At 43.0% G+C, this 27,008-nt stretch overlaps 1 protein-coding gene across 2 annotated transcripts in view; it reads right to left on the bottom strand.

Moving 5' to 3' along the window:
- Window positions 1-27,008, bottom strand: part of MTUS2 (microtubule associated scaffold protein 2) — a 421,538-nt gene that overhangs the window by 348,206 nt on the left and 46,324 nt on the right. The gene's annotated exons all lie outside the window — the stretch shown is intronic.

The following is a 27,008-nucleotide window of genomic DNA, read 5'->3' as shown; positions in this document are numbered from 1 at the left end:
AAATTGACACAGAGATTCTCAAGAGAAAAAGGCATGGTAAGCACAGATTTATTCATCACTTTCATAGTATTATTTCATTCATTCAACCCATAGATTTCTAAAAAACCTTTCAGAGAAGGGCTCCTGCTGACCAAGTAGGGAGAAATTGAAACTTCAGAATAATTAATGTTAGAAATGGATGGTGAACGCCTATTAAATCTTAAATTCAGATTTTAAAAATCCACAAGTCCATACTGATAATGAATTAAAAGGGTGGAGGAGAAAAAAAGGCTCTTCTTCACAGAAGACAACCAACTAATACAGGGAAACTATGCAGTTAGGAAATCACCATTTTTCATCCACCAGAGTCATCATTATCTTGGGCGAGGGACACAGCAGTGCTCCTGGGTGAGAGGTTGTTGGGGAACAGAATATTTACAGAATCTCAAGGTACCATCCTCCAGATTACTTCATTTCTTACAAAATAAAAATTTTATCTTTACAATTGAGACAAATGGTGGACATCTCCCTAATTAAATGATCAAATTTATCATCATCAATAATGGAAACTATCAGTGTTCCTGAAGTTAGGTAGTCCTCAGTGCTTCATATCACCCAGAAGTATTCTTGCTATAAATGTTCAACCTGAATTTCATCAGGAGGAAATAATCAAATTTAAATTGATGGACATTTTACAAAATAACTGGCCTAACCTTGGCCCAAAATGCCAATAGATATCTAAACACAGTGCATGATCCTTGACTGGACCTTGGGTTCTTAAAAAAAGTTAGCAAAGTATTGGGACAATTAGAAATTTAAACATGGACTGTATATTAGGTAAAGGTGTTTGATCAGTATTAGCTTTCTTGGTTATATAACAGTATTGTGATCACATCAGAGATAATCTTTGGTTTTGGAAGATACATGTTTTTAGACACGATATACTTCTTAACATGACATGCTGTCCTTACTCTCAAATGGTTCAGCAAAGAGAAAAATATGTGTGCACACTTGTGTGTAAAAGAGAGAGAGCGCGCATGCAACTATAGCAAAATGATAATTTGAAAATCTAGGTGGTCCACTCTACTATACCCACAACTTTTGTACACATTTGAACATTTTTGAAATAAAAAGTTAGAGGATTCTATTCCAACTTGCAAGGTCTGCATGATCCGGTCCTTACACCCCTTTCTGGTCTCCTCCCGACTCATCGCCCTCTTATTCTCTGGGCAACAGCCACACTGTTCTCATTCTTCAAGCCACGTTCCTTCCTCCTTGCTTCAGGGCCTTTGCACATACTCTCCCATGTAAATGGGATGTAGAATCTTCCCCAACCTCACCCAAGTAACTCGTTTGTATTCTTCAGTTTGCAGTATAAATACCACTTCCTCCAGGAAGCCTTCCTGATCCACAAGAATAGATTAGGTACTTCTACAATGAACTTTCATAATATATTTTATTTTTATTTGTGTAAAAAACTTCATCTGTAGAAGACACTAAAGAAAATATGTTTGCACTCAGCATATATATCAGGCACTTAATATGAATGAACAAATGACTGAATGAGTTATAAAGATCAATGTTACTTCTGTCCTCAGAGAGCTTAAAATCCAACACAGTATTTAAATTTCTATCAAAGTAAATACACAGATCATCAGTCAACATTGTTTACCACACTATTAATGCATTTTATTCGGCCCTGGGTGAGAGAGTTAAAAGTAATAAGGTTCTGCCTCGTCCCTAATTCCCTAAATGAGGGTTCAAAGTGAACAGTCTTCCATACCTTCCTCCTCATTCATACAAACATATGTGAGCTCGTGAGCATGCACAGACACATGCACACACACATGCACACACAACACCTGGGAGGCTCTTGTGATGTTTCTACTAAAATAGGTTACATGGCAACCCACTTGTCATTGTTTAATATGCAGTTTTATATATTTAAAAGAATATGTACATGTATCATATATCTATATAAACATATGTATATTTATTTTATAATATATATATGTTATAAAACAAAAAATATAATGAACAAGAAACATAAAGGATGGAAAATCACCAATATCTTGCAGCTACCTCTCTACTTAATTTTTCACTTGACAACCTATCATGGGCATCCCTAAGTGCTCAGCAGATGAAGCTCTCTTTTCTTTTCATTTCTTTTGTATCTATACATAAGCATGTACTTTCCACATAAATTTCTTGTCAGAAATCAAAAAAGGAGAGAAAACTCACATAAAATGGGAAAAGTAAATTGAAATTCAATTTCTTTTTATTTGATCTTTCTTCCCCTCTCCCCAAGACATCTATATATATAAAGAGGTAATATGTTAATTGGTCCTAACGGTGTCCCAGTCATGACCGTTCAACAGGCTGCACGTGCACAGGAGCTGGTGGGCGGGGACAGGGCGGGAACTTGCACCCCTGGGACATGAGGCTGCTGGCAGAGGTGCATGCAGGCCCACCACCATGCCACCCAGCCTGGAGGGGGGCATCAGGACAGGGGTGGGGCCTCAGCAGAGAGCTCTCAGCACTCCTGTGCTGGGGTCTAAAGGCATGAAGAGGAAGGGACAGCAGATGGGCCGTTAAGGGGTTTAGGCCTGGAAGGGAAAGCAGATAGGCAGTTAGGAGGATCAGAGAAAGAGGGGAGAGCAGTTAGGGCCATCAGGCAGGCAGGAGAGCAGTTAAGGGCATCAGGCAGGCAGGCAGGTGAGCACTTAGGAGCCAGTGGTTCTGGATTGCGAGAGGGATCCCAGATTGGAGAGTTTGCATGCTGGGCTGAGGGACATCCCCCCCTCCCTGTGCATGAATTTTGTGCACCGGGTCACTAGTATTAACATACTGATCTAGGCCATTCCCGTGTTCACATAACCCTACCCACATATAAACACCTGCACATGTGTGCTCTTTTGTTTCCCTGTCAACCTGCCCTTCTGCTCTCCCCCCATGCACTCATGGCCCTCATCCTCCCAACTCCCTTCATCCCAGCCTTGGTTCCTTGATACAGAAGAGGTTCTCAAGGAACCCCCTTCCCTTATTCAATTTTAAGAATGTTCTTCTTGAAGCTACATGTGTCCCTCAGGCACAAATACAAAAAGCATGCAGGCAAATCAATAAGACCGCAGTTTAAAAGAATACTGTGTTCCCTGAGTCAGAAAACAGGTGTCCCAGAAAGTCAGGGAGAGCAAGTAACTTTACAGACATGGGCCATCCACAGAAAAAGGGCATCTCTAACCCTCTGGGGGAAGAATCAGAAGCATGAAACTAAGAGCCCTGTTTGGTTTGAATTGTCGAGGCTGGGAGAAACAAACAAATGAATTTTTGATGAGCAAAACCACATACACCACAATCCACAACCAGATTTGAGACAGTGACAAATAGGTATAAGATCAAGGTCTTGCTAGAAAGAGTTGTTAGTAAATCATAAATGATGCTCATCGCTGAGGGCATGGAAAGCTGGAATCTTCTAGGGCCAAGAACCATTCTCAGCACTAATACACATTTGTACAATTTAAATTTTAAATCATATTTACTTAACCTTTAATTTTAATTTAAGCAATTAATGTTTTTAATGACCTCCAGACATAGGTCCTAACATTTCCTTGCACTTTTTCCTCCCTCCTGGTAAGGAAATGAAAGCAGAGAGAGGGTTACATTCCCAAGATCACACAGCTAAGAGTAAAACAGAGACAGGAAAGTAAAATCCATGCAAAAAGGGGAAGCTACAAAAAGAAAAGCTGCCTGTTGGTGAAACTGTACAGAGCACAAAGGAAGAATAAAAGGTAAAGTCACCATCATAAGAATAAGAACAGAAAAGCAAAACCAGAACCCAAAGAGGGAGAGAAAGCTCTCAGGAGACAGGACAATCAAATTCCAAACCTTCTCCAATGACAGAGGCAAAATTACATACAGAGGTGTGTTCCCTGATCTCTCCCCTCGCCTGGGCACCCCTGAGCTCCGTGGTTCCACCAGAAGACAGTCAGAGTTAACATGAACAGCAGTTTTTTTCTGGACCTGGATTTCAATCCCGGGTACTCAACTAGAAAAAGTTTCCCCAATATAAACATGATCATAAAAATTCACACTCATAATACAGGAGTGTGTGAGTAAACAAAAAATGCAAATATGTCAACCAACTGTGCTCACTCCCCTCTGAGGTGCATTTTCCCAGGGTGAGGAGCGTAACTTTCATGTGCCTCACATCCGTGACTATAGAAAGTTATGAACAATGGCCTTAGAGGGAAATGGTAATCTTGAAAAATATCTATTTGTTAAGTCCTAAGTCCAGAAGAAATGTAAAGATTTCTAGGCTCATGGACTATCTGATGCTTAATAGTCTTCCAAGGAGTTCCCCCTACCGGTAGGGTGAAAGCCCCAGTGTCAGGAAATCCACCAGCTCCTAGGCAGCCCCCTTCCCCATCTCTGGGCAGTGCCACCATCAAACCAGCCAGCAGCTGGTATCGCCTCCCTAGAACAGAACAATGCAATCCTTTGTCAAAAGATGTTGTTCTCCCTTCTTCCCCAAAATCTTGTTAAAAAACTCAGATTCTCCCAACTAAACACCCACACTAGGGTCCCTGATTCCTTTTGAGTAGGGTGCTCAGAGCTTCACACAGTACTCCAGTCCTGGGTGCATCATCCAAGGTTATGTGGAAACAAGATTTCCATTCTCGTAGTTACACCACATACTCTAAGAGAGTGACCTTTTCATGGGCATATAAACTGCCCTGTTAATTCCATATTATCAAATAAAACATCAAGTATTATGAGTTATTCCTAAACTATACTGATTCAATCCTAGAAATTCATAACTGGTTTTTAGCACCCATGGGTAGGATCATAAAAATATATCCCTGGAACATCATCTTGCTGGTCTAGGCCCACTGTTCTATCCTATTCAAAAAAATTTGAGCCAACCCTTCATCCAAAATATATGCAGTCCATTCTGTTTTCAAGCCATCTTCAAAGATATGGAGGTGCACTTCCATATTATCATTCATTTCATAGTACCACTGTCAGTAGAAATGGGCAGGGGACAAAGTGGCAGCATCTGGTGGCAGGGACAAGTAACTCCATGATGCTCCTCATCTGCTTATCAACATTCTTTGGGCAAGTTCACACACGCACTCCTCCTCCCAACAGGCCCTGCAGCCACTGCACATGGCCCATCTTGTCCATAGAATGTCATAAGAAACTTTGAGTAATAGCCAAGATATGGAAGCAATTTAGATATCCAATAGATGAATGATTATATATATATATATATAATATCACTGCACTTAGGTGATATAATATCACTGCACTTAGGTGATATATATAATCATATATATATGACTACATATATATATATTATATATATATATTATATATATATATATCATTCCATATCTTCTATTAAGTTTTATTATATATAGACTAGAGGCCCGGTGCACAAAAATTTGTGCACTTGGGGGGGAGGGGGGTCCCTCAGCCCGACCTGTGCCCTCTCACAGTCTGGGACCCCTCGGGAGATAACAACCTGCTGGCTTAGGCCTGCTCCCGGGTGGCAGAGGGCAGGCCCAATCCCTAGGTGCAGCCCCTGGTCTGGCTCAGAGCAGGGCCGATTGGGGAGTTGGGGCGCCGCCCCCTGTCATGCACAGAGCAGGGCGATCGGGAGGTTGTGATGCCACCCTCAGTCACGCTCAGGGTAGGGTCGATTGGGGGGTTGGGGCACCGTCTCGTCACACTCAAGGCAGGGTCGATGGGGAGGTCGCGGCACCACCCCCTGTCACACACAGAGCAGGGCCAATCAGGGGGGTGGGGCACTGCCCCCTGTCACTCACAGAGCAGGGCCAATCAGGGGGTTGGGGTGCTGCCCCCTGTCACCCACAGAGCAGGGCCGATCAGGGGGTTGGGGCACCTCCACTCTCACACTCAGGGCAGGGCCGATGGGAAGGTTATGGCTCTACCCCGTCACACACAGAGCAGGGCCCGTGGGGGGGCCGGGGAGGGTTGGGGTGCCGCACCCTGTCACACACAGAGGAGGGTGGATCAGGGGGTTGGGGCGCCGCACCCTGTCACACACAGAGCCGCAGGGCAATCACGGGGTTGGGGAGCTCCCCGCTATCAGGCACAGAGCAGGGCTGATCAGGGGGTTGGGGCGCCTTCCCCTGTCATGAACAGAGCAGGGTGGATAGGGAGGTTGTGGCCCCACCCCCTGTCACACACAGAGCCGCAGGGCGATCAGGGGGTTTGGGCGCTGCCCCCTGTCATGCTGATCCCGGTGCCGGGAGGCCTCGTGGCTCCACTGATCCCGGTGCTAGGAGGCATATTACCCTTTTACTATATAGGGTAGAGGCCTGGTGCACGGGTGGGTGCCAGATGGTTTGCCCTGAAGGGTGTCCTGGATCAGGGTGGGGGTCCCCACTGGGGTGCCTGGCCAGTCTGGGTGAGGGGCTGAGGGCTGTTTTCAGGCTGGGGGTGACTGAAGCTCCCAACCGCTCCTTTTTTTCTTTTTCTTTTTTATTCTGGTCCAGCTTTAGCTTTGAGGCTTGGCTCCAGCTCTTAGGCCTCCGCTGCTGAAAGTAGGTTTCTGGCCTTTGCTTACAATGTTGCGATCCCGCTGGCTGAAGCCCGGCGGACTAAAGCAGGTTTCTGGGGTTTTGTTTAGCTTCTATATTTGTTACATAGTTGCTTAGAGTTGCAGCTCAGAGGCCTGCAGCGGCAGGCGGGGAACGTTGGAGTCCTCCGTCACTGAAGCAAGCAAGCCTCATGTTAGTTTCAAGCTGCCTGGCTGCCGGCCGCCATCTTGGCTGGCAGTTAATTTGCATATTGCCCTGATTAGCCAATGGGAAGAGTAGCGGTCATATGCCAATTACCATGTTTCTCTTTTATTAGATAGGATAGATAGGTTACAATGAAATATTATTCAACAAAAGAAAATAATGAAATCTTTCATTTGCAACAACATGGATGAACCTAGAGGGTATTATGCCAAGTGAAATAAGTCAGACAGAGAAAGACAAATGCCATATGATCTTGTCAAAAGTTGTCTCAAAAATAAATAAATGATAAATAAACAAGCATAGCAGAAACAGACAATCTGATGGTTGCCAAAGGGGAGGGTGTAGAGGGATAGGAATAAACTTTTTAAAAAATAAAACACTGACAAACAAAAAGTAACTTTGTCAGACATATTCCCAAAATAATTATAACATCACCTCTCATCCAAATAAAAAGAGTAAAAATAAAAGTGAAGAAATAAAAGAAAATGAGGCTGATCTACCATGACTTGTTCTACCTACAACTCACCATTCTAAGGATCTGTGTTTATTTTTCTCAGTACTCATACCTCACCAATCACAAATGCTAATTAAAATCCAATGTGGGCTCCACATCAGGCTCACTGGCATGTAGTTTGAGCACTGCAGCCTCTCTTTACTAACAAACAAAATTGCCTTTGACCACCTTTAACAATTACACATGTCTTTAGCTCTCCCCAGCTCACAATCTCTGGGAATGGTTTAACAGAAAAAGAGTTCAAGCTTCCTTTAGTTTGTTTTTTAGTTTGTTTCTTATCTAGAACTCTTCAGTGGAATGCATAAACATTTATGAATCATAAAGAGGACTGATAGCATCCACATGCTCAAATACATTCTCTTCATCCATCTTGTGCTTCAACTTCCTATTACCATGCTTGTTCTGTCCAGTCCAGTGTGAAAGACATTCTCAAAGAAAGGAACTCAGCTTTTCTACCATCTTAGTTGCCGGGAGCCGGTCCATCCTTGCTGTTTCAAAGGACCTGGCATATATGGCATACTGTTCTTAAAGTGTTTGCTCACCTTCTTGGCACTATGTGTTTTAACCAAGGTCTCCTCTCTGAGAAAGGTTGTTTCCCCAGGTAGGGATTTTCCCCTGAAGTTAGGGAGGGAATAAAACCCCTCAACTAAGTGCCAAGCGGGTAATTACTCACTTTAACTACGAACAATCATGCTTAAGCTACATAATCTTTACTCCCTGGAATGGAGATAAGAAACGCCCTAACCTTTGTAATAGAGATTGATAGGATTGAATCAACTGGTATAAATACAGTTGTAACAAGACAGAAAGAGACAGAACTCAGAACACAGAACCTACACTCAGAACCTAGGCACAGAACCTACACAGAACATTCTCTAGAGACAGAAGAACTTCTCTAGAGAGAACATGGCAAAAGATCTTGGACAGAAACTGGCCTCAGAACCTAGAGACAGAACCTAGCAAGAGAACATGGCAAAAAATCCTGGACTGAACCTGACTACAGAAATTGGCAAGAGAACCTGACTAGAACCTGGTGACTGAACCTGGCTGGAGAACCTGGACAGAACCTGGCTGGAGAACCTATAGAACCTGGCAATAGAACCAGGCAAGAGAACCCAACCATGCTGATCAACTGAACGCTGCCTCTGTGTCATTCCTTCTTCGCCGACTCCGTCCACACCTTTGGGGACCCCTGGACCTGCTGGGGTTGGACCCCAGCACTTAGTGCCCTTTACTAACATAACCGTGGATTAACCTGGCTCAGTGACACGTGTCTCTGCTTGACACTCAAAGTCTGATGAACAACGGACCCATGTTTCCAGACTTCATCCCCTTGACTCTTCTACTTAAAACAGCCTGCCCTATAAAGTTGTCCTCCACATCCAGTAGGGAGCTCCACCTTCCGAGCTCTAAAACTCCCCCATGAAAACTTTCCTAAATTTTCTCCTCCATCCCCACCCCCAAAAATGGTGCAGAAGGAGCTCTTCATATCCTGAATCCCCAGTCTTTCCTTTTGTCATACTGTGTTTTTTAATTACAGTGATGTGCATCTTATTTTACCACAATTAAGGGAGTATCTCCTTATTACAGATACATATACCCTACTTATAGCTACATGTGTCTTTGTTTTTTTTTCTACTAAACTGTAAGCTCACTAGGCTGGAGGGTAGTAAACTGGCATCTGGGAAGCAGTTTGCACATAGTAGGCACTCAGGATGAAGCACTCTTCTCCAATTGGAGTTCAAAATGGCAAATGTAGACACCACTTTCAATAGAGCACAAACCCTATTGTTTCAGTCTTCTAAGATGCAGATTATTAAGCCACCCTTTCCAAGTGGGTAGCTGGTGAGGCACCCTCTCCCCCTCACCTCAGAAGGGCTGCCCCAGAATAGCCATAGGAAATTATATGGAAAAAATACCTCTGACCATAACTGTTTGATTTACATTTGTCATAATATTTGTTTTATTTAGAAAATAAACAAACTAAAGGAAGCTTGAATGATTTTTCTGTTATTAAAAGGAGGCATGGGTTTTAAAAACTGAACATTACTGTTTTATAGCATTCCTCCGCTGCCCGGTCTGCTGTGTAAGGCTTTTTCAGCTGTGGGTTTTCATACAAATATTCAAGCGCTGTCCCCTTGAATGTAAATGCAATTCCATCCAACAGTAGCTACTACCATGCAATAAATTATCCTTCAGAAGAATTTTAGATACAGAAAAATGTACAGGATATAAGCCCAAAATTTAACAACACGAAAAAGTATAACAACATGAAAAAGTCAAAATCCCAACTTTCAAATTCTGGTTGACATTTTTACTGAGCATATATTCAGGGACCATAATGTTCCACCACATTCAATAGGATGATTTTATATTAAGTCACTTAGAATATTGCATACAAGTTGATGTATTCAAAGTCTCATGGCAATTGTTTCTTTTTTCTGTCTTTGTAATCATTTAAGAACATCCAGGTTATTGGTCCTATTGCATAATTCTGTGAAATTTTATTCTCAACAGATGCAACTACAGGTCATCTAAAACGTGGTGTATTGCAGACTGATGAACTTAATGAGTTCAGCTTCACCACCATATGATTAAAACATTGACTTGCTAGTTGGGGGACAGTACTAGTATAAACCTGTTCCAGGCTCTGTAGCTATCTGTGGTGCTGAATTCTGTGACAGCATGCCAAATCCTATGAAATATAGCAGCTCTCTGGGTCTCACTTTACCCTCCTTATCCAGGTCCAGGACACGAGTATGTCACATTTTTACTAATACATAAACAGGACTGTGTTCAGAAAGAATGTCTTTGGAGGGAAGGTGAAGAAGCATATGAACAAACTGAAATGCTGCTATTTCCCCTTTATAGAGGGCCAGGAAAAGAGGTAACTTGACTTTTCATAGGATAGACCCATCTGACATTTAAGCAAAATATTTTATTAACTAATATTTAAAGTCTCACCAATAAAAAATATTCCATGTTTCTCCAAATGAAGCCTCATTCACCTTTGCCAACAAAAATTATTAGCTTTCCCCTTTAAAAGCCCAAATACTTTCTTCCAGCATGAAATTTCAAACACAGAAAATATAGGATATTAATTACTTGCCTATTGTGTTTAATATTTATTTTGTTTCTTTCTTGAATGGGATTTTTCTTTCAAAATTGCCAATTTAAAAGAAGTGGGTACTCGTATTAAAAAAAATAAAAATGCCAATGTCCCCTACTCCCACCCCAAGAAATAGAGTTGAAATAGAGTTGATGTGTAATATCCCTTTTTTTTTTTTACACTCAGAGAATGCATTTCTATAACTCCACTTTTTTAATTTGCATGTCATGGACACCTCCCCACATAAATAAATGTAATAAATTTATAATTTTAATGATCACTTTTAATATAATTTACCTGCCAGTCCCATTATTGTCAAAGAATTGCATATTTTTATTGTACCCCATATTTCTTTAAGATGCGTTCCTAAAGCTAGACTCACTGTGGAAATAGGCATACACATTTGCATTTTTACACAGAATGCTAAGCTCTCTGAGGGATATTTGTTTTTCTCTTTTTTAAAAAAAAATATATATATATATATTATTGATTTTTTACAGAGAGGAAGGGAGAGAGATAGAGAGTTAGAAACATCAATGAGAGAGAAACATCGATCAGCCGCCTCCTGCACATCTCCCACCGGGGATGTGCCCGCAACCCAGGTACATGCCCTTGACCGGAATCGAACCTGGGGCCCTTCAGTCTGCAGGCCGACGCTCTATCCACTGAGCCAAACCGGTTTCGGCTGTTTTTCTCTTTTTTAATTTACTTACTTATTGACTTTAGAGAGAGAGAAAGAGAAAGAGAGGAAGAGAAACATCAATTTGTTGTTCACCCATCCTTGCATTCATTGGTTGATTCGTGTATATGCCTTGCCAGGGGATTGAACCCAAAACCTTGGTGTATCAAGACAACACTCTAACCAACTGAGCTACCCAGTCAGGGCTGATGGGGGAGGAGGGACAGTATTTGTTTTGTTTACAGGTGCATCTCCTGTGCCCTAGACTATATGCCAGGGCCTGGTACATAATGGATGTCCCATAATCATTTGTGGAATAAACAAGTGCTGCCCTCAAGAAAAAAGTGTCACTCTTCATTCTATCCTTCTTTCCCCCTATTTATTGCTCCATCTCCTCCCTCTCAAAACTCTTCCCAATCAGAATGACCAGATCATTTACCATTGAAATAGGGACACTTTTTTCTTGCGTGAAAATTGTTTCCAATTATCTGTTAATATAATTTATACATGGTAAAATTCACCCTTTTTGCTGTGCAGTTCTACAAATTTTGGCAAATGTATATGGTCTTGTGACCACTACCACCACAAACAAGATACAGAACAGTTTCATGAGCTCCAGAGACTCCCAAAATCCTTCAGTAGCCAACCTTTCCCCAACCCCCAGCCCTTGGCAACTAATAATCTGTTTTTCTGTGCCTACAATTTTGCCTTTTCCAGAATGCCATTCAAGTATAAGTGTACATTGTGCAGCCTTAATGTGTAGCTTCTTTCCCCCAGCATAGCAATTTTCAAGTGGTGTGCCGCAAGACTTTTTAAAACATGCAATACCTGAGTTATTTAATCAGGAGCACTAATCTCTTTCCCCTTATATTGTCAAATAAAAAAAATGCTAATAGCCAACACAATAATAGCCATCCAGTGTGAATAAATAAAAAGTATACCTATTTTTTGTCAGATTGGCAAAAAAATATATTTTTTGGTATCTCTGCAGAATTTTAGTAATTAGTTTGTGTGCGCCATGAGATGAAAAAAGCTGAAAACATTGTCTTAGCACAGTGCACATGAAATTCATCTATCAGGAGTCAGTTCCTGCCTACAGCTAAATAGGACTCCATGCCACATACCACAGTTTCTTTATACAGTCCCCAGGTGAGGGGAGTTTGGGTTCTTTCCAGGTTTTGGCAATTATAAATAAAGCATTACAAATGCTTGTGTATCAGTTTTTATATGAAACTAGAGGCCCGGTGCATGGAATTCATGCACTGGGCAGGGTGGGGGGGGGATCCCTCCGCCCAGCCTACACCCTCTCCAATCTGGGAACCCTTGGGGGATGTCTGACTGCTGGCAGTCGGACATCCCTCTCACAATCCAGGACTGCTGGCTCCCAACTGCTCACCTGACTACCTGCCTGATCACCCCCTAACCACTTCTGCCTGCCAGCCTGATCAATGCCTAACTGCTCCCCTGCCGGCCCAATTGCCCCCAACTGCCCTCCCCTGCTGGCCTGGTCCCCCCCAACTGCCCTCCCTCCCCTGCAGGCCCAGTACCCCCAACTGCCCTCCCCTGCCAGCCTGGTTGTTCCTAATTGCCCCCCCCCCACCCTGCTGGCCATCTTGTGGCGGCCATCTTGTGACCCCATGGGGGTGGCCATCTTGTGCGAGGGCATGACAGTCAATTTGCATATTACCTCTTTATTATATAGGAGGATTGGAACACTTTTGAGAGTTCAAAAATGCAAAACCTAACAGATTGTCAGATACCAGGTGTCAACTGGACATATGGTCACCCTGTTTAGTATACACTTCTCACCACCCAGGGTTATCTGATGCTTGTGCGTATTGACCTGTCTATTATCTGCCTCCTCTCATCCTACCTGAGCTCCAGGAGAGCAGGCACCTCTTCCTCAGTTCACCACTCTATTCTCAAGCCTAAATAGTAGTTGGCACATAAGAGGAATAAAAACATTTTTAATTGAACAAAGTTCAGTAGACACTGAATAACACCATTATCGGACTCTGTTTCCAGTGCTTTATTGCATTTAATCCATATAACAACTTGATGGCTGAATATTATTACTGTCCCATCTTACAGATGTAAACTAAGGTGAAGAAAAGTTAAATTACTTCTGATAGGAAATGGAAGAGCTGGTATTTGAACCCACAGTCCATGATCTGAAGCCACCACTCTGAGCTTCCACTAAATCAACCTTTTTTAAAGTTGATGGGTTAAAATTTTTATTTTATCCCTGGCCAATGAGTCTCAGTTGATTGAAGTGTTGTCCTATGCACCGAAAGGTTGTGGGTTTTGTTCTCAGTAAGGGCACATACCTGGGTTGTGGGTTCAATCCCTGGTGGGGTGAGTACAGGAGACAACTAATCCATATTTCTCTCTCACCTCAATCTCTCTCTCTCTCTCTCTCTCTCTCTCTCTCTCTCTCTCTCTCTCTCTCTCTCTCTCAAAATATCAGTAAAACATTTCCTTGGGTGAGGATTTAAAAAAATTCTTTTATTTTGTTTTTACTTTAGTTCCAGTGAGACTGGAGGTCATTGCATGTGATTTTTGGCTCTTACCAATTCTTCTTTCATACTGCATATCTCAGACATGAAATTGTTTTTAACAATTATATTTAATGACAAACATTGGAAACAAGCTATTTCCAGAACTCAGGTTTTATCAAGAGAAAATGAGATGTTAGATTTTAAGGACTTATTCCAGGCAGTTACAGGGGATAAGAAGATCTTATCCCACCTCACACCACCAGGCCCCAGTCCTCCCAGGTCTTCTCTACCTGGCATAGTGGTGTCATTGTCTACCTTACCACAAAAGCCGGAAATCTCTAAAGCTTCCCGGACCCTTTCTCTTTTAACTCACACCAAATCCATTAGGGGCAATCGGAGGTACTTCCAAAGTTCATGTCTAGCCCATCCACTTTTCTCCATCTCTACAGCCACCACCATCTCCCATGTAAGCCACATACAAATCTCCTACCAGATCTACTGCTTCCACTCTCACTTCTGTAGAACTCTTCTTCCTTCACATGACAGCCAGGGTAATAACTTGACATATTAATCAGGTTCCCTGCCATGACCTCCCAGGGCTTCCATGCTCTGACCTGCGTGGCTGGTGAAACCTCTCTCCCCTGCCCCGCTTCCCACCCCTCTCTCTGCTCTCACCACATGGCCTCTCTTTTACCCTGCATCTCTGTCACTGCTCTGCACACTCCATGCCTGGCTGCTCACATGGCTGGACCCCTCTTACATTTCAGGCTTCAGCTTCAATGTGTCTCCATCAGGCAGGCTTCCTTGGTGCTCATCCTCTGTCCTAGTCACAGCCCGTGTCTTACACAGCTTTCCCCAGCTAGTCCATGTGTGTTTATTGTTTGTGGTCTGCATCTCCCTCTAGAGCACCAGTTCCAGGAAGGTAAGGGTCAAATAAGCCCTGCTCACCACAGATCCCCAGTGGTCAGAAGTGGCCAGTGCCTTGTAGGCACGCAATAAGTATTGGCTCCATTAATTAATATGTGGCATAACAACTTTCCTTTATTTAGCTCTCTGGGTGATGTCTTGCTGAGCAGATATCAATCACAGAATCACTGAGAGTTAGAGATGGAAAAGATGTGAAACATTAAGTAATTCAACCCTTTTGTTTTATATGTGAAAACCACAGCTTTGAAAGGCTTTGCGACTCTAAGTTCCACCTCTAAGGCCTGTCACAGTGGGTGGGGCCAGGCTCCTCACGCCTCTGACTGGTGCTCATCCCCTTCTTCGCAGACTGCAGCTCTCGGGATCAAGCCTCCAGAGTTAGGAAGGTAAGAGGAACAAGATGAGGTGGTGACAGGACTCAAAAAGGCTCTGAAATGGATCCAATTTACTGAGCATCATCCAATAAAAAAAAGCACAGTGCAAAGAACAATAGGAAAAAAAGATAAATAAAAGGTCCTAATCCCAGAGAAATTAAACTCTCCTGAGGCAAAAGGGATATAATGTACATAAAATTAATAACTTTGGTAATAAAAGCGCGGCAGAGTGGTGTGTGTGTGTGTGTGTGTGTGTGTGTGTGTGTGTGTGTATATATATATATATATATACATATATATATATATATATATATATATTAGGGGCCGGGTGCACGAAATTCGTGCACTGGGTGTGGGGCGGGTGGGGAGTGTCCCTCAGCCCAGCCTGCCCCCTCTCACATACTGGGAACCCTCAGGCGTTGACCCCCATCACCCTCCAATCGCAGGATCGGCCCCTTGCCCAGGCCTGACGCCTCTGACAGAGGCGTCAGGCCTGGGCAGGGGACCCTCATTTCCCCCCATCACTGGTTCTGCCCCCAGCCCAGGCCTGATGCCTCTGGCCTAAGCATCTGGCCCAGGCAGCGGGGACCTGCAGTGGCAGCGGGGGGCGCCGCAATCACGCGGGCTCCGCCCCTGCCCCTGCAGGATGCCTCTGGCTGAGGCATTTGGCCCGGGCAGCGGGGACCCACAGCTGTAGCGGCCCTGCGATCGTGGGCTCCGCTTTAGGCCCAGGCAAGGGGCCCCTAGCTCCTGGGACTGCCAGCTTCGACCGTGCCCAGCTCCCACCGCTGGCTCCACCCCTACTTCCTGCTATCACTGGCCAGGGTGGAAAAGGCGCCTGATTCTACGATCATGGCTGGGGGGCAGGGCAAAGGCGGCCCCAGGGCTGCCTTTGCCCTGCCCCCCAGCTCTTAGCTCCCCCTGGGTTTCTGATCACTGTCAGTGGCAGGGGGCTTCTTCCTGCTTTCCCTTTCGCCTCCCTGCATTGTGCCTACATATGCAAATTAACCGCCATCTTATTGGCAGTTAACTGCCAATCTTAGTTGGCAGTTAATTTGCATATAGCCCTGATTAGCCAATGAAAAGGGTATCGTCGTACACCAATTACCATTTTTCTCTTTTATTAGATCGGATATATATATGCTGTGAAGCAGAATACTTATCACCACATGACAAGAAGGAGGCAGAAATTCAAACTGAGGGATTGGGAAAATGAGATCTTTGCCCTTTCTGGCAATTTATGTGTGTGTGTGTGTGTGTGTGTGTGTGGTTTACCATAAACTCCAGCTGGCTGCTCCAGGCTGGAGTATTGGATTTGTACCTACAAACACTTCCCCACCCACTTCCTTACAATCTCTTTAGTTGGAAATGCTAAGGAAAAGAAGCCACTATGAAACTCAAATCTGTCAAGCATTGCTCACTCTAAAAAAGATTTCCTGAGGAAGTAAAGCAAAATAATAGAAAAAATGAGGCATGGGAATTATCTATGGATTTCATTTATCTTTGCAAGCCTTATTTGCTTATCAGAAACACTGAGAGTTATCTCTCCTGGACAACAAAGAAAATGTCAACATACAGTTGAAAAGATTAGCAGTTTCAAAAGGCAGCAAGAACACTGGCTCTGACTCTCCAGAGTTGGTAATAAAGTCTCTGCCATTACTTCCTAAGACAGATGGAAAAGCTGATATACTAATGATTAATAGTCTATCTACAGAACACAGATAAGATCCATGCTCTTCCAATAACATTATTATGTGCCAGTGTTTATTAATAGGAGACTAAAAAGAAAGGGACTGCAAATCTAGATAAAAGCAAATGCTTTTGATGTACAGGAATGAAATGTATTTCAACATGGGCATTTCCACTGGCATCCCAAGGGCTGAATCAGACAAGGTTTTGTTATAGTCTTATTGGAAGAAAGGGCAGCACTTTTTAAAAGCTGAATTCATGTGCATGTTTGCAAGGCATGCACTTTCTCCTTCGGTAGCTATCTGGCCTAACTCACGCCTGGCTGCTTTGCAGTCTTTGCCACCTGCCTGACACATGAAGGCAATCAAAAAGCCACTCTTAGATTTAGAGCTTCTCTTCTTACTCATTCACCTGACCAAATCCTATCTAATAAAGAGGAAATATGCAAATTGACCATCATGCCATCATAAAGATGGCAGAGCCCAGTCCCCTCAGCCCTGCCAGAGTCCCCCAGTCCTTTCAGCCCCATGGGGGGGGGGGGGGGGTTGGTGGCAGGCACACAGTGCAGCCAGACCCGCCCTAAGTCCCCCAGCCGCTCAGGGCTGGCCTGAGGCATAGGCAAGCCTCAGATGGCGACTGCCCAGCCGCCCAGGGCAGGCCCGAAATGCAGGCAAGCCTTGGATGGAGGCTGCCCAGCTGCCCAGGGCTGCTCAAGGCTCAGGTAACCAGGGCCGTCCAAGGCTTGCTCTGCCAGCAGTGGCAGCAGCAGAGGTGTGATGGGGGCATCACCTTCTCCTGATCACTGGGCTGCCTCCAGCCCCTGAGGGCTCCCAGGCTGTGAGAGGGGGCAGGCCGGGCTGAGGGACCCCCCTCCAACACATGAATTTTCATGCACTGAGCCTCTAGTGTTAGTATAATAATGTAATATTTCACTAACCTATTGCCTTCCTTATACAAATATTCTCAACTATCTTTCCTATCACTAGTCCTATGGTCCAGTCAGCTTCTGTAGTATGGATGGGAGAGTCCATTAATCTACCGGAACAGGTAAGGAGGGAGGCTGATTCCTGGAGGGAGGCGATTCCTGGCTTAGTGCACACTGAGGGGCAGCTTGAACACGTTCTCAAACTCCTCGGCTAGGCCCCGCTCATCTTAGCTTCTCCAAGTGGGTTAATTTCACAGCAATAGGCACACTGGAGCTGTACCTCCCTGGCCCTCCTCTGTATGTGTTAGACCTTGGGAGTGGAGGAAGGTGGCACATGACCCCGTTCATCTGTAGAACTGCAGGCTGTAACCTCAGGGATGTCTGCTATCTGAAAGGAAGAAAGAAATCATCAGGGATAAAGTCAGAAGCACTTCCAGCTCAAAAGCCTGCATAGGTCACTCTAAATGGGCTCTTTCAAATCTTTCTTCTTTTTTGGGGAAGATGAATTTCTTTTATCTTCCATCAGAAGCACAAAACCTTTCTTCTGTCAAAGTACTAAATACCTAGAAGGATAAAGCTAAATATTTAACACCATATGCAGTCCAAGCGAAAGAATCTGTAACAACCAGAAAGTATGGACATAAAGTACACAGATACCTCCAACTCAGCGGAAAGGCATATATTTTCACAGCCCAAGGCCTTTGGTTAAGAGTCTCTGTATTTTCATTGGTTGTAATATCATGTAATGGACAAGGCATTTTGGATCACCATGCTTGAAATAAAGATAAATAGAAAAAGAAAAAATATATTACTTAAGAACCTGCCTGGCCTAGAAACATGCAATAAAAATAACTTATATATGCTGGGGAGAATTATTGGTTTTTTAATACACCTGAGGTAAATGAGTAATATTGTTTCAGCTAACTTGTAGGAATCCTCCAACATTTCACCAAAATTGAAAAAAAGTAAAAACTACATATATCCTCAATAAAATTCGAGAATGCTTTCTTAAAGAGCAATGTGTTGACGTGTATTTGAATAACACCCAATTTATAACCCCAGAGTGGAAAATTAGCTTGCTAGCATTTCTGGAATAGGCCATAGGATTCATACATCCTAAATACTAAAATACAAAACTTCTGTAAGCAACAAGAATAAAACGTTCTAAGAAAGCATAGACCTGGATATGTACAAATTCTAATGAACATGTTTTAAATATTTAAAATCACAGTTTAGAAATTCACTGTGAATAACATGAGCTACTCAAGCATCCATTATAATCAGACACTCAAAGAAATGTCATCTAATGCTTCTTACTAGTATATGTTTAATAAAATCATCAAAAAGCTAGTTAGTGGATTTTGTTTAGTGATTCACAATCACATCCTCTTATATGTATAGGCACGTATTTTTTAGGCATGGAAAATGGGGTAATGATGCGAATTTGCCGTCCCTAACCTCTGACCCCAGGACCCTGGAGACTGCTCCTCTGAGGAGGGCAGCTGTCCAAGTCTGCAGCCCAGACTGTCCTCCATCTGATTCCTGGAACCAGCATGTTTACACACTGACTACCCTCCTCCAACCAGAGAAATCTGTTCCAGGATTACTGTAAGGGCTCTTTCTAACTAAAGTGTGAGAACAGCTCTGAGGGGATGGGGAGCAAACAAGGAATTCGAGTGACACAGTTTCGTGGGAGCACTCCCTGGTGTCAACAGGAAGAAATCAGAGAAAAATCCTCTCCCCAGCAGTGGGCAGAGCTTCCTCACCAGACGCACAGGCTGGGTGCAGGGTCCTGAGAGCAGTGGCAGTGGTGGTGGCCTGAAGAGGTACAAACCCTGCAGCCTGAGAACCTGTCAGCCAAGAAAACAAGAGTGCTCAGGCCCAGAGATGAACCATCTGACTGGGGCAGAGGGACAGAAGGCAGTGGGAGGCTGGTCTGGTGAGACTGAGGACCCTGCTGTGCTGGAGATCTGTTCAGTGAGTGTGCCTGGAGGCTGTTCCCTCCACATCTGTCTAAGAACAAAGAACCCTTCCCCAGAAGCAACCCCTGCAGGGCAGGGGAGCAGGGCCCTGGTGACTGGCTTTGCACAATCAGGAGTTACCAGTCAAGTGGCAAAGGGATGAACATCAGAACGAAACTGGCAATGCCCCATTGACTTAGGGGTAAAACTGAAAAATAAAAATGTTGCATCTGAAAAGAAAATGAATCACCACAGTCCACTATGAGATCATTAGTAAATTATAGGCAATTAAATAACGTAACTAGTCGTCACTGCTGATTACCCACATTTTGGGCAGCTGAGAAAGGGAACCGTGGGAGTATACAGTGAGAGAGTGAGCTGCCCACTGCTGTGTGAGGTCCAAAAAGAAGCAGGAGCAGAGCAGAATGGGGCAGCTGGACAACGGGAGGAACAGCACAATGATCTGAATTCTGCAGCCTCTGAGGAGCAGGATCGGGACTGCAGGGTCTGGTCATAGCCTTTAATCACTAAAGTTAAAGTGAACCCTTTCAAGCCACTGTTTCCTTCTGGGAGGTTTAAAGGAAGGTGAAGCAAAGTGTGAAGATTTAGATGGTTGTAACGAAAATCCAAAGTACACACTCATTAAAAGATCTGCAGAGTGACTTCTCAGTTTAAATTTCTATTACAATTTAAGAGCTCTGAGGCCATCATGGGATTGGGTGCCTGGCTGTTCTCACTGAAATGACAGGGCGTTGGACACTGCATCAGCGGGGGAAACACCAACGTTTCTGGTTCCTTCGGAGAAGAGCAGACACCAGATTCATCGGTGGCCTGAACAGGTGACTGGAGAGGGCACTCCTGTCCCTGAGCTCAAGAGGAGGAGGATTTTGAAGGAATGCTGTGCTTGTTTCATGAAAATGAAGTCAAAATTTCAGAAGGGTATCATCAACTTTGATAGCATCTGAAGCAAATTTTAAGATTTCCCAGTTGCTGGTGATGTTTCTGAATGGTCCAGCAGGCTCTGTCAGAAACATGCTGCCTGGAAGACACAGACCCCATGTCCCTGACTGGAGAGATGAGTTTCTGTCTATGGTGAGGTCCCTCAGAATGTCACATGACCACCATAAACAGAGCAGGTCCCCTGGAGTAAGCAAAGGGAGTGTGTCTTCCTCTGCTCTGAAGCCAGCTTCTGTCAGCCCCTGGCTATGTGGTCAGTCCCTGATCACATCAGGTTTCCTCTCTGCATTTTAATACAACTGAAAGCAGTAATGTGTAGGGTGGTTGTGGGGACCAAGTGTATGTAATACACGAATCACAGGTAGGTGTTAAGTAAATTGTAATATAATTGCACTGCATTTAAAAAAAAAAAATAGGCACATGCCCTAACCGGTCTGGCTCAGTGGATAGAGCATTGGCCTCCGGACTCAAGGGTCCCAGGTTCGATCCCGGTCAAGGGCATGTACCTTGGTTGCGGGCACATCCCCAGTAGGGGGCGTGCAGGAGGCAGCTGATCGATGTTTCTCTCTCATCGATGTTTCTAACTCTCTATCCCTCTCCTTTCCTCTTTGTAAAAAATCAATAAAATATATTTTAAAAAATAGGCACAGACTCATTGTGACATAGCTGATTGGGCACAGCAGGGGCAATATCCACAGATGTAAAAGTGAACTGCTGTTGGCTGCTGCTTGTTCCTATCAGTACCCAGGACAGAGTGCCCAAGTCACTCAGCAATCTTCTGCTTTGCAGAAGCCTTGAGCATCCTCCACTTCACCTTGCTCTTCACTCTGCACTGCAGGCCTTAGCTCTGCAGCTGCTCCCAGTCCAACCTCCCTGTCAGCTATGTTGTCACCTTCTCTCCATTCTACAATTTGCACAGCCCACCAACACAGAATAAATATACATCTTTCTTCCAGGCACTGACTCCCTTATAGTAAGAGACTGGCAGGACTTCATCTTTAAAAGAATCGGCTATAATCAAATTAGAAGAGTTACTATGGACCATCTGCCAGGACACAGAAATAGTTTCATTTTGAAAGGACAGATGACATAATGCTATTCCTTTTCAGCATTATTTCCATGGTGATTATTCCTAGAGAGCATATTCTGGTCTTCACAGAGTCTCAACAGATCACAGAAGTACTTTGATGTGTACTAGGTACTACACTAACAGTACTAGGTGAGCTCTGGGTAGAAAGAAGCAGGGTTACAAGACACTGGTAGCATTACTAGAGACCTATAACACATAGACCATGGCATGCCCCGTTCGCTCCTATTGAAGTCAAGTTCCCTACCTGGCTGTGGCCGAAGCCCACTGGCCTACACTTTCTCTGCCTATGCCTCACCACCTTCTGTCCTACTGGCTGTAGTTATTTCTGTATATGCCCCAACCCCCAGCTCTGCTTTGTTCACAGAGACCGGCTGTTCTTTAGAGCAGGTCTCTGCCCTTTAATATCTCTAAATCCTTTTACCAGACCTTTTGCATAACAGGCACTCAGTAACACTTCAATGAATCACAGAATTCATTGAAGGCCAATAACAACTGATGAAACAGAAGTAGTAATACAAAAAATTAAAAAAAAAAACTCCCACCAAACAAAAGCTCAGATCCAGATGGCTTCACAGGGGAGTTTTTCAAAACATTCAAAAAACTAACACCTACACTTCTCAAACTATTGCAGAAAATCCAAGAGGAAGGAATACTTACAAACTCTTTTGGTGAGGCCAGTATTATCCTAATTCCAAAACCAGATAAAGACTACAAAGAAAGACAATTACAGGCCAATATCCCTGATGAACACAGATGCTAAAATCATCAACAAAACATTAGCAAATCTCATCCAGCAATATATTAAAAAGATCATACACCATGATCACATGGGATTTATTCCAGGGATGCAAGGCTGGTACAATATTCAGAAATTAATAAATGTGATACATGACATAAACAAACTGAAAGACAAAAATTACATGATCATATCAATGGACACAGAGAAAGCATTCGACAAAATCCAACATCCATTTTTGATAAAAACTCTCAGCAAAGTTGGAATAGAGGGAGCATATCTCAACATGATAAAGGCCATATATGACAAACCTACAGCCAACATCATACTCAATGGGCAAAAACTAAAACCATTTCCCCTAAGAATAGGAGCAAGACAGGGATGCCCACTCTCACCACTCCTGTTCAACACAGTACTAGAAGTGCTAACCATAGTGATCAGACAAGAAGAAGAAATAAAAGGCATCCAAATTGGAAAAGAAGCAGTAAAATTGTCATTATTCACATATGACATGATATGTGACTCCATCAAAAATTACTAGACTTAATAAATGAATTTGGCAATATAGCAGGATACAAAATTAACACCCAGAAATCTATGGCTTTTTTATACACCACTAGAGGCCCGGTGCATGAAAATTCATGCACTCAGGGCGAGGGTTGGGGGGGGGGAGCGGTCTCTCAGCCTGGCCTGCGACCTCTCGCAGTCCGGAACACCTTGGGGGATGTCCAACTGAAACCTTAGGCCCGCTCCCTGGGGGATCAAGTCTAAGTTGGCAGTCAGACATCCCTCTGGCAGCCAGGAGCTCCTGGCAGGGAGTGGGCCTAAGCCAGTGATGGTGAACCTATGACACGTGTGTCAGAGGTGACATGCGAACTCATTTTTTTGGTTGATTTTTCTTTGCTAAATGGCATTTAAATATATAAAATAAATATCAAAAATATAAGTCTTTGTTTTACTATGGTTGCAAATATCAAAAAATTTCTATATGTGACATGGCACCAGAGTTAAGTTAGGGTTTTTCAAAATGCTGACACACCGAGCTCAAAAGGTTCGCTATCACTGGCCTAAGCCATTAGTTGGACATCTGCTGCGCTGGCCAGCCATGAGCTGGCTTCTGACTGAGTGGCACTCCCCCAGTGGAAGCTCACTGACCACCAGGGGACAGCTCCTGCATTGAGCGTCTGCCCCCTGGTGGTCAGTGCGTGTCATAGAGACTGGTTGTTTCTGGCCGTTCTGCCCTTGGAGTCCATTTGCATATTACCTTTTTATTATATAGGATAATGAACTCACAGAAAGAGAAACTAAATAAACAATCCCATTCACCATTGCAACAAAAAAAATTAAGATACCTAGGAATAAACTAAGGAGGTAAAAGACCTATACTTGGAAAACTATAGGACGTTGAAAAAATAGATAGAAACAACATAAACAAATGGAAGAATAGAATATACTGTGTTCATGGATTGGTAGAATCAACATCATTAAAATGTCCATACAACCCATAACAATCTATAGATTCAATGCAATCCCCATTAAGATACCAATGGAATATTTCACAGACCTAGAACAAACTCTCCAAAAATTCATCTGGAGTAAAAAGACCCTGAATATCTGCAGCAATCCTGAGAAAGAAGAACAAAGTTGGAGGGATGACAGTACCAGATATCAAGCTATATTACCAAGCCACTGTTCTCAAAACTGCCTGGTACTGGCAGAAGAACAGATATATAGATCAATGGAATAGAATAGAGAGCCCAGAAATTGACCCAAGCCATTATGCTCAATTAATATTTGACAAAAGAGGCAAGAGCATACAATGGAGACAAGAGAGTCTCTTTAATAAATGGTGTTGGGAACATTGGACAGATGCATGCAAAAATATGAAACTAGACCACCAACTTACAACATACACAAAAATAAACTCAAAATGGATAAAGGACTTAAACATAAGACAGGAAACAATAAAAATCTTAGAAGAATCCATAGGCAGCAAAATATCAGACAGATGTTGTAGAAATATCTTTACCGGTACAGCTCCTAGGGCAATGGAAACTAAAGAGAAAATAAACAAATGGGACTGCATCAAAATAAAAAGCTTCTGCACAGCAAAAGAAACCATCAACAAAACAACAAGAAAGCCCACTGCACGGGAGAACATATTTGCCAATGTTATCACCGATAAGGTTTTAATCTCCAACATTTACAGGGAACTCATACAACTTAACAAAAGGAAGATAAACAACCCAATCAAAAAATGGGCAATGGACCTAAATAGATACTTTTCGAAGGAAGACAGAAGGAAGGACAAGAGACATATGAAAACATGCTCAAAGTCACTAATCATCTGAGAGATGCAAATCAAAATGACAATGTGGTACCATCTCACACCTGTCAGAATGGCTATTATCAACAAATCAATGAACATCAAGTGCTGACGAGGATGCGGAGAAAAAGGAACCCTTGTGCACTGCTGGTGGGAATGCAGATTGGTGCAACCACTGTGGAAGACAGTATGGAGTTTCCTCAAAAAATTAAAAATGGAACTTCCATTTGACCTAGTGATCCCACTTCTAGGAATATATCCCAACAAACCAGAAACACCAATCAGAAAGGATATATGCATCCCTATGTTCATAGCAACACAATTTACAATAGCTAAGATTTGGAAACAGCCTAAGTGGCCATCAGCAGATTAGTGGATTAGAAAACTGTGGTACATCTACACAATGGAATACTATGCTGCTGTAAAAAAGAAGGAACTCTTACCATTTGCAACATGATGCTAAGCGAAATAAGCCAGTCGGCGAAAGATAAATATCACATGATCTCATTCATTTGTGGAATATAATGAACAACATAAACTGATGAACAAAAATAGAGCCAGAGAAAAAAATATTTTAGAATATAATAGAAGTAATCCTATTACTTGCAAATTTTTAGTATTTCCTACAACTTTTGTGATATCATACTATGTTAGTACAGTTTTGGTAATATTATTATACTTAAAGTCCTTTTTTCTTGAAATATTAATGTTTACTGCATGTAACATTATTATATTTAAGATCATTTTTCTTGAAATATTAAAAAATAAGGCCAGAATGGAGGAAAGGGTTTGCCTAGTATATAAATAAGCATTTCATTCATGAATGTGCTACACAGAGATTGCTGTAGGGCAAAACTTTCAAACTGGAATCAATTTAGTGATTCTTGACCTGCATATTTTAAAATGAGACAGCACTGAAAAAAAAATCAGTTTATCACATTTCTATGGATAAGTAACGTTTCCTTAAATCTTTTTTAGTTAAGAGTACGTGTGCATATGTGTGTGTGTGCGCGCGCGTGTGAGTGCATGCAAGCAAGGGCATGTACATACATGTATATCCTTCCTGGTCATGGATGAAAATGTTCTGCACCATTGATATGAGGATGTCTTCACTGTTTTTGGCTTCCAGGAGCCAAACCAACTTCCTATTTGGGGTAATATTCAATGCTATCTTGGGGGAGGCAGGTAATCTCCATCCCAATAAAAAAGCAAAAAAAAAAAAAAGGGAAGCTTCCTATCCTCCCTTCCCCTAGGCCCTATCCTCCCTTCGGAAGGGAAGTGAACTGGGATTGGTCAAACAAATGCTCTCACTTGGGACATTGAGTCTCCAGCATCAGAGACAGACTGCGATGATGAGGAGATGAGATGATGGTGACAAGAGCTATGAGAGGACCCCTGTGCAAAGCAGCTGTAGCCAGCAGTGGAGGCTGTGCCTGGGGCAACAGCAGGGGCCAGTGGGAGCACCCTGCCTCCCTGCTCCTGCTGCTGATGCTCCCAGCTCTTGCCCATTGCCCAGGCATTGCCCACAGCCTTCCTTTTCTGAGTGAAACAGTTTCTCTTGCTCACAACCAAGAATCTTGAATTATACAAATGTCATGATAAGGAGTTTGGCCTCTGTTCTGTAGGATATTAGAAGCCTTGCATAATATTAAACAAGGAGTATGGCATCAGGTTAGGCAGTCCTATAAAAACTGGATTGGACACAGAAACAATGGAGCAGAAGAGCCGTTGACCCAGACCATGCAAAAGATGTTAGCTTAAATAGGACAAAAAGTGTTAAAGAGAAATCTCATTAGCACCTCCTGCACGAACTCCACTGGAGAGGGCAGAAGCACATGATAGAGTATGGCTGTTTGTTAAATTAAAGAAATTTAAAGAAAAAATCCTTCTCCATCTCAATTGTTGTAGCAAAGCTGTTGCTTTGAGTCTAACTTGGGGAGTGAACTTCCAGTGCATTACTCTTCTTGGGCTACTTTTAGTTATTTACAATTTGGTAGGGAAACACTAGCAGCAGGATCAATGCACAATGGAGCCCAATCTTTAACTATCTCACTGAATCGCATGACACTTTGTGGATTTATCTACAGTTAAGTTCAGTGACAGTTACTATCTGGCCTCACTGGGGAATTAAGTGTTCCACATAAGCTAATTTTCTAACACCTGAAGCATATCCAAGATCTGTTGCAATAAAAGTTTGAATTATGTTAACAGACAGCTTGCAAAACATATTGTATAATAACTTTCCACTTTCTTAAACAATGCATCATAAATAATCTAATACAGTATTTCCCTGTTGAGTCATGTTGATCACTTTGAATGAACATTAGTCATTGAACTAATGCTATAAAATATAGTCATGGTCTTAAGGATTAATTAATAGTGTTTACAGATCTCTTTGCTAAACTATTGACTCAAATACGACTGTACTGGAATCCTGGTATCTCCTTTTTACTTTAATTTTCTCACATCTTTCCCAC

Source organism: Myotis daubentonii, chromosome 2 (assembly GCF_963259705.1).
Source record: "Myotis daubentonii chromosome 2, mMyoDau2.1, whole genome shotgun sequence".
Classification (NCBI taxonomy): Eukaryota; Metazoa; Chordata; class Mammalia; order Chiroptera; family Vespertilionidae; genus Myotis; species Myotis daubentonii.
This window is presented reverse-complemented; position numbering and strand designations above follow the sequence as displayed.